Source organism: Cryptomeria japonica, chromosome 9 (assembly GCF_030272615.1).
Source record: "Cryptomeria japonica chromosome 9, Sugi_1.0, whole genome shotgun sequence".
NCBI classification, from domain to species: domain Eukaryota; kingdom Viridiplantae; phylum Streptophyta; class Pinopsida; order Cupressales; family Cupressaceae; genus Cryptomeria; species Cryptomeria japonica.
In genome coordinates, this window is record NC_081413.1 from 442048070 (window position 1) to 442057976 (window position 9907).

A 9907-nucleotide genomic window follows, 5' to 3' on the forward strand; every position below is an offset into this window, starting at 1 on the left:
TAAAATGCCAACTATTAAACTAGTTCTTTCTTTATCTTCGACTATGCATTGGCCTCTTCATCAAATGGATGTTAAAAGTTCTTTTCTAAATGGTTATTTGCATGAAGAAATTTATATAACTCAACCTCCTCATTTTGTTAAGGAAAGTAATGAACATTTAGTTTACAAATTAAAGAAATCTATCTATGGATTGAAATAATCTCCTAGAGAATGGTCTCCTGAAATCAATACTTTCTCTCTTTCTCAATGTTTTATTAGAAACAAAAATGATCCTAATTTATATATTACGCATAACGAAGATGATATTGTGATCATTATTTTATATGTAGATGATTTAATTCTAACTTCAAGTTCTAAAAATTTGATTTCTGAAGTTAAGTTTCAACTCAATCAAGAATTTCAAATGACTGATTTGGGACTATTACATTATTTTTTGGGTATACAAATTTGGCAACCACCTAATGGTATATTTATATCTCAAAGAAGGCTAAAGATATTTTAGATGAGTTTAAAATGAATGATTCTAATCATGTGTCTATTCCTTGTGAATTAGGCACTAAACTAATGACTGATATGCAAACTCCTTTTGTTGATACTACTTTATATAGGCAACTAGTTCAAATTTTAAATTATTTAACTCTTACTAGGTTTGATATTTCTTATCGTCTTGGTTTAGTTTCTAGATTTATGTCTAAACCTCACCAAACTCATTTCAAAGTTGCAAGAAGAATCTTGAGATATGTTAAAGGTACTATTAATGCTGGTTAATTTTATGATGCAAATTATGATTTTATTTTTAAAGGATATATTGATTCAGATCTAGGGGAGATCCCAATAATGGGAAATCTACTTGTGGATATTATTTCTTTGTTGGATTAGGTGCCATTTCTAGGAATATAAGGAAACATCATTCTACTTCTCTTGGTTCAACAAAAGTTGAATATAAAGGTTGTATTAATGCAACTAAAGAAGCTTTATGGTTAAGAAGATTGCTTTAATACTTGGGGATACCTCCACAAGATCCAACATCTTTGTATTGTAACAATCAAAGTGCCATTTCCTTAGAAAAGAATCCTATCTTTCATTCAAGTACCAAGCATATTTCTCTTTAACATCACTTTATTACAGAGCAAATTGAAGACAAGCAAGTTTCCCTTCTATATTGCAAAGGAGAAGATCAAGTTGCTGATATTCTCACCAAGCCACTTTGTAAATAAAAACTCCAAATTAATTGTAAAAATCTTGGCTTACAACCCATTGAAGGTTAGATGTAAACTCACCAAGTAAAACTTAATGAGGAGTATTGTAATATTAATATTTACTTGGTAAAGGTTGATTATTTATTTGTATTATTTGTATTATGTTAGGAGATTCCTTTGGAATCCCTACATATTTTCCTTTCTTTTTGTGTGTAGGAAATAGTTGCGGAGTTGTACTTGGGAAATATAGAAGAGTCAATAGTGATGAACAAGTTAGCTTTCAAAGACGGAAAATTTAGAGGATTAGAGCAGATCTTAGCTACTTGGTCAGAAAAATTAGGCCGAACTTCTGAGAATAGGTTCTAAACATCTTATTTTGCCCAGATCTCAGTTGGTAGCTCCACGGGATATTTGTAGCTTACTATTTTTTTTAGATCACTTCAATCATCCCTCATTTTAACCTATTTCACAAATACATTCCAAATTCAACTTAGAAAGGAGACTCCCTACACCACCAAAATTGGTAAATCTGATTAGTATTCTCAACCCCCGTTCTAATCAAATTGTGGCTAGCTCTATTGGATTTACCTCATTTCAACATATGGTTAATTTGGTTAGTTAGTGGTTTTACTTGTTGAAACCCTAATTCCAAATTTACACCATTACATTTTGGTGAAATCGACTCCTTGCATGCTTATTTCTGATTTGTGGTCTCAAATATGATTTTTAGGCATTTGAAAAATAAATTTTGCACTCACAGATCATAATTACATAAATTTAATGGTTAATTTAACAAAAACCCTAATTTATTTTGCTAATTTTGGCTTGTAGGTTGCATAATTTTCACTTATATTCTCAAATTTGATTTTAGGCATTTGTAATGTAATTTACTAAATCTGATTTGTTTTCTATTTCACATATGATTACATTTCTTTTTAATTATATTTATCACAATCATGTGTTGGATAATGACATTTTTAATTTTATATTGCTTCTTTTCACTCATAGTACTCTTGCATATTGTATCTTTAGGGTTTCAAAGATATTTCCTACTTGCAAATCATATCTCAAATATTTTATCCATGTTATATGCTATTTTATGATGACATTTTTTAGAACATACATTATATGTGTAGATCAAATAAAGGCTTTTGTAGATAATCATAATCCTAGAGATGACACTAATAAAGCTAATACTTGTACCTCCCCTAGGGAATATAATGTGAATGAAGAGATTCAATACTCCTATCAATGATTTCTCTAATGGAGAATAAGAATTTAAGAGAAACGTGACACCATCCTCTTCTCATAGGCATACTCTAGTGCAAGGGGGGAAAGATCAAGATGTTCGTTAATCAATCTCTCTAGATCCTTCTTATTCTGCTAGATCTTATCTTAACCATCAAAATATTTGTAGGAAAGATGATGTTATTGTTGGATATTGTTGAGAAGTTTTCTAGAATGATGTGTTGTCATTGATGTCAACATATTCTTTTGTGTATTCCAGTGTTGTAGTCAAATTGGATGAGTTGGTTTGGCCAGTGTGTTACAAATGCATTCTTGCAGAATTAAAGGGTTTTGACATAAGTATCTCTAGTTGATTCAGTGGAAGTTTCAGTGGTCCGCATGGTGATTTGATCAAGTTATGTCTAGTTTTTCAGTTGTTTCTATTGATCGGTGTTATGGGTTATGCTCCACATTTCTCCAGAAATGCAATGTCTTTATTTACAGATTTGGCAGAGTGTTTGGGACATTCATATGTGCCCTCAATTTATATGGTTTATGATTTGGAATTCCACAAGTGAAGCTTTCAGTTTGATAATCAGTTTAGTTGGTGTTCTTGAGGTTCAGTATAATGTTGATGAAGATTCTAGTAAGTGGTGATATTGCGGTTGTTTCTATGGTAATTCATGATGCTTGTGGATGTTTCTAGATTATGTTATATTCGTGTTGATGGTCTGCATTGATTGTTGTGCGCTTTATTGATGATCTTGTTGATCCGGTGGTGTTATTCATGTTATGCAACATTCATGATGATTGTAGCATGTTGTAGATGATCGTGACGTAATTCTTGGAGGTGTTTATTGTTTACGGGATTGATTTGGGTCTAGACCATGTCTTAGCTGACATTGTTTTAGTTCACATGCATTGTTGTAGCATGTGAGGTTATTGCTTTGTAATTTGTGTTGAGGGTTGAGCCGACCTTGAAATATAGGTTGATGAATTGTATAAATAAATGTAATAATCATGGGAGAGATGTATCTACATGTGGGAACAATGATTTGATCCTTCAGTAGCAGAGGAGAAGTAAGAAGTGTGAAGAAGTGCAAAAGAGTAGAGTTTGTGTATGTGCTTAACTGAAACTATAACCAAGCATGTGGAGATGCTATTTCATCAATTTATGATCCTCCAGATGTAATCCAAATGTTTTTGTAAGGCAATGAGCCTTCCCAAGGGTTGTAGCCCTTCTTGTTTTGTGATTTGAGTAGTGATCTCTAGGCAGTGTGCCTTAATGCATATGCATTCCCCATTGTAATATTTCGCTTACTCCTAATAGGGTATTATCTCATTGTGGGTAGGTTCCCACCGTGGTTTTTCCCTTAAATGGATTTTTCATGTCAAAAATATCAATGATGTGTGTTATTGATGTGGTGTTGATTTGTGCTTTCATTGTTAATTATCATATCCAAATTTAAGTTTGAGTTGTGTAGAGTTTGTGACCAAACTAATTCACCCCCCCTCCTCCCCCCCACTCCCAGTTCGCTACATTGTTGCCAACAATTATGCATTTTATTCATGACCTATCTCCTCATATAACATTAAGCAAAGATGGAGCCTTGGATGATCAGTGGATGATAAGGACCTTCCATCCCAACCTATCAAAGAGGATACAGATAATGATGGTAGAAAGGAGAAACTTCCTACAAAGGATATTCCTTCTTCATATAATGTATGTTCATATAATGATTGTCCCGATTTTGAAAAGAGAATACCAAATCTCATTGATAATGGTACTATAGAAATCACAGAGGACACTCCTTATATCTAACCTTGTCCTACATCTCAAGAGACAAGACCAAATCCTATTGATGATCAAGAGAAATTATCTACAATGTTTTAGAGATTGAAGTATGATATGAATGTTGTTTTTTACTTAATTAGACTTAATTACAATTATAAGAATAAAGAAGGTGATAACTATTATTTTTTTCATTGGTTATTCTCGTTCTCTTGGAAATTATAAAGCCTTTAAAATATTTGTTCAAAACCAATATGATCGAGCTTGCATATCTCTTACAACTGATCTTGCACTTTTCCTTGGTGAAGAGGTAGTGCCTTAGCACTCAATTCATCTTATCATGTTGCTCCTCACCCTATGCCACTAGTAGTTAACTTCATTTGGGACTCTGTCATGAGTGACGATACTTTTTCAATAACAATCATCATGGGGCAGTAACATAATTCTTCCTTGTTTCCTTCCTTGATGGGAAAGGATGGTATATTTAACTCAATTCTCTTTATCATTTTCAAACATTACCTCTTCTTTAGAGTTGCATTTTTCATAACATGATGTCCTTTCTTGCATAGAATTATCCTTCATGTCAGTACATGTGTGTTCCTTGGGTTGGACCTATTCCTTGCTTGAAATGATATGTATCTTATGAATAAATATCTCCTTAGAGGTTGTGTAATCCTTCTCATTGTCCTTATGCTTGTGGGGCATTGATCTTTCCTACCCTGTCTAAGGATCCACTTTTCCTTTGTTGTATGGTGTTTTCTTATGATACATTGTCATTCCTTGTATGAAGTTGTTTGTTTGCTAAATTTTTTTCTCTTATGTAAGAGGTGTATATCCTCGACTACAATGTCTTCTACACTTTGACATGCACATCTATTATAAATAAACCCCTCACTTAGGGTCAAAAGTATGTCATCCTTCATCAAGAATCCCTTTCACCTAGCAATGGGAGGAAGGTATGTATTCTTGTTCTCCTTCCTCTCTTTTGGTTGATGATGTTGTTTTTGTTCAAGAAACTCCTCTTGGAGGTAGATGTATTTTGGGCAATGATCTCTTCTCCTCCAAGGATTCCCTTTACACTTGTTGCAAGATATCTCTTTTTCAACTATCTTTTCCATGCTTATAAGAATAATGCCTTTTTAGCTTGGATTTATGAACATTGTTTCCTAAAAGTATATCTCCTTTTTGTTAGTGTTTATCCTTGTTTCTAGCTTCCTTAAGACATCAACATAGGGATATGCTGGCATCTTAATGGGGGCATTGCATATTGCCCTCTTTTTTACTATATTGTACTACATTTTGCATGTCTTACATGGGGCATTCATTCTTGAAACCAGAAAAACAAAGTCTTCCATGTGATGCTTCATGCGCAAAACCAGACACAACATTTTTATATATGTCTTATACGAGGTACACATTCTTGAAACCAAACAAAAATGTGATGGTGGAAAATATTAGGGTTTCCATAACTAGATGTATAAAAACTACTAATATTTAGACATAGGGACAACCACATTAAAAGAGACGTGAACCTAATAGATCTAGCCATAAATAAAAAAGGACAGGGATGAGAATTATTATTAGATTCACTTTGGGGAAAGATCCTCTTTTAAATTGAATTGTGAAAATGCTGAAATTAGGGTAAATATGCTAGAATTGAAGTGAAAATGCATGAACAGTGAGCTACAATCATCAAATTGAGCCACAAACCTAGATTTGAGCAATATAAGAGTGTTAGAAGATGTCCTTAGAAGGAGATTTTGAAATATTATAACTAGAATGCCCATCGCTCTGGTCCTTCACACTTTTTGTTGTCTAAAGGGGAACTTGTTCATCTCTGTAAATAAAGCCAATTCTAAAGATTGCAGCTTTGCACCTATTTCTACATACACTAGAGAAGGGAAATAGGTTGGGAATAGGGGTTTGCCTTAGGTCAAACCTTGATTTTGGAATTAAGCATGAAATAGAAATGAAATGTAATTGAAATGCAGCAATAAAAATGATCTCCTTTTGAGGGAAATGTTGAATAATGTTTGAAACACTAATGATATACCTTTTAATGGAGTTTTGTTTGTCTCCACAAGGAATTAGGGTTCTATTAATTATTCATAAACATAGAACATGAATTACAACTTCAATGCTTGAGGGTAAGTGCACCAACATGGTGAACAAAAAGGGGGGTATCAGTGGCCACTTTTTTTTTTTTTTCCTGAAAACAGGTAAACCTGAACTTCAAAGAGATATTTGAAGGTCATGCACTCAAAACTAGGAGTTGAGAAAAGAATATGAATTGTAGTACTCCAAATCTTGTATCTAAACCACTAAATTGTTTTAAAATTGGATAAGAATAACAGGGTCAAACCTTTCACGCACGAAAAACAGTTCTTGATTTTTTCAGGAAAAACATAACATAGCTATTTTCATGCGCTGCACAAAATATATAGTTATATTTAGTAGTTTGCAAAACCCTTTGGTAGGATGATAGGTAAGAGTGAGATATAGAAGTTGTTTATTTTTTAATAATTTTCTGTTGAGTATTTTTTTTTATGATTTTTTGAAGTGACTGCATCCTAAAAATTTGGTACCTGTTCATGCGCTAGGCATAACTTGCATCAAAATAATAAAAAACACAAACATTTTTTAAAAAAGTGTATATAATCTAGTGTAGAACAACAATATGTAATTTATTTTGAATTTGGTCAAGTATATCAAAAGTTATTCAAAAAATGGTAGACATATGTTTGTGAGGACTGTCAAGGCATTGATAAAGAAAATTAAAGTTTACTATGCTAATGTTGTCCAAAAATAGAAAAAATTATGTGGTCTGAAAATTGAGAAGATGTTTGAGATTATGGTGGTAATTTTAGAGATACCCACTTGATCATTTGTAAACCTGATGATGACCAAGTTGAGAAATCATGTTGGACGATGACAAATGTGTAAAGGGACAAAAATGGGGGGAAAAGGGCTTGCAAGCCTTAGGGTCATTTTCCAACCCTCTTACCAAGCCAAAACCCATATGGGTTTTGAAAAGAAAAAAGTACTATTCACGGTTCTAAATAACCTGTACGGGTTATGTAAAACTAAAACCATTATTTTGTGTTTCACAAAACCCATACGGGTTATGTAGAACTAAAACCATTATTTTATGTTTCACAAAACCCATACGGGTTATGAAGACATAATAATGTATGCTTGTAAACTTAGCATTTACTACACATATGTATAGACATACATATATAATATGTGTTTATGTATGTATATATGCATATCTATAGTTATATATACATATATTTATATAGATATATGTATATATGTTTGTATACATGCATGTATCTCTTCTTTTCCTATCTCTCTCATCTTCCTTCCCCCATCACCGTCTCTATCTATTCTAAGCCCTAATTATCCTCCTTGAGTTCTATCTCATCTCTCTCCCCTTCACACTTCTCTCTCTATCAATTCTCTCACTCTTTTCTCCTTCTCGTTCTTTCTCTACCTCATGTCTCTCACCCTCTCCTTCTCCTTCTCTCTCTCTCTCTCTCTCTCTCTCTCTCTCTCTCTCTCTCTCTCTCTCTCTCTCTCTTCCTATCCCCTATTCTCTCTCTTACCCCCTCTCTCTCTCTCCCTCTCCTTTTCCCAAACTCCCTCTCTACCCCTCTCCTTTTCCCAATCTACCTCTCTCTCCCTCTCCCCCTCTCCTTTTCCTAATATCCTTCTCTTTGCCTCTCCATCCATACCCCTCTCCTTATCCTACTCTCTCTCCTACTCTCTCTATCTCTCTCCCCTTATCCTTTTCTCTCCCTCTCTTCCTATCCCATTTTCTTCTCTCTCTCTCTCTCCTTTTCCCAATCTCCCTCTCTCTCACTCTCCCTCTCCCCCTCTCCTTTTCCTAATCTCACTCTCTCACTCTCTCCATCCATCCTCCTCTCCTTATCCTACTCACTCTCTCTCTCTCTCTCTCTCTCTCTCTCTCTCTCTCTCTCTCTCTCTCTCTCCTTATCCTATTCTCTCCCTCTCTTCCTATCAGGCTATTCTCTCTCTTACCCCCTCTCCTCCCCCCCTCTCTCTCTCTCCCTCTCCCCCTCCCTTTCCCAATCTCCCTCTCCCCCTCTCCCTCTCCCTCTCCCCCTCTCCTTTTCCTAATCTCCCTCTCTCTCCCTCTCCATCCATCCCCCTCTCCTTATCCTACTCTCTCTCTCTCTCTCTCTCCCTCTCCTTTTACCAATCTCCCTCTCTCTCCCTCTCCCCCTCTCATTTTCCCAATCTCCATCTCTCTCCCTCTCCCCCTCTCCTTTTCCTAATCTCCATCTCTCTCCCTCTCCATCCATCCCCCCTTCTCTCTCTCTCTCTCTCTCTCTCTCTCTCTCTCTCTCTCTCTCTCTCCTTTTCCTAATATCCCTCTATCTCCCTCCCCCCTCTCCTTTTTCCAATATCTCTCTCTCTCCCTCTCACTCTCCCCCTCTCCTTTTTCTAATCTCCCTCTCTCTCCCTCTCCATCCATCCCCCTCTCCTTCTCTCTGTCTTTATGTGTGTGTGTGTCTCTCTCTCTCCCTCTCTCTCCCTCTCCCCCTCTCATTTTCCCAATCTCTCTCTCTCCCTCTCCCTCTCATCCTTTCCTTTTCCTAATCTCCCTCTCTCTCCCTCTCCATCCACCCCCCCTCTCTCTCTCTCTCTCTCTCTCTCTCTCTCTCTCTCTCTCTCTCTCTCCTTTTCCTAATATCCCTCTCTTTCCCTCTCCCCCAATCCTTTTTCCAATCTCTCCCTCTCCCTCTCCCTCTCTCCCTCTCCATCCACCCCCCCCCTCTCTCTCTCTCTCTCTCTCTCTCTCTCTCTCCACTTCCTATTTGGTTCCCAGTTCTACATAACTCGTATGGGTTATGTAGAACTAATGCCAAAACTTCTAGTTCTACATAACCCATATGGGTTATGTAGAACTAAGGCGAAAACTTGTAGTTCTACATAACCCGTACGACAATTGTGAATGTTCACATTAAAGGTTTCCATAACCCGTATGGGTTATGGGAAAATATTAATATATTTTAGTCCCAATGGCCTAAAAACTAGCATTGCAAGTTGTTTGAAGGCTCAACAGCTTTTGCACATGATTTTCTGGGACAGTAACAGTTAGGTTTTCATATTTTTTTGTCACTTTTTCTTTGAAATGATTGATTTATCTCATATATTGGATTGTTTTTGAAGTTATTTTATCATTGTTACTTTATATTATAACAAAATGATGATCATTTGTTGTTTTTTCTGCTTTGATCATGATTGATTTGTCTTGTATTTTGGTTTTTTTTGAAGTTATTTTATTATTGTTACTTTAGATTATAACAAAATGATGATCATTTGTGTTTTTTTTGCTATTTGGTTGTGGATTGTCATCATGATGTTATGTGTAGGACAATGGGAAAGAAAAAGAGAGGAAAAAATGAACAAAGAGAGGCAACAAAGGAAAGACAAAGGGAGTGTATGAGGAGATTATGTGAAGGTACACCATTTAATGCAACTAATGAAAGTGATGAACATTCAACAATTGAAATTGATATGATGAAGGCACCAAATCAAAATGATCAATATACACCAATTAAAATGCATATGATGAATGCACCTAATGAATGCAATGAACATATACACCATTTGAAAATGATTCAGTGAATTCACATGTTAATGAAACTGAAGAAGATAT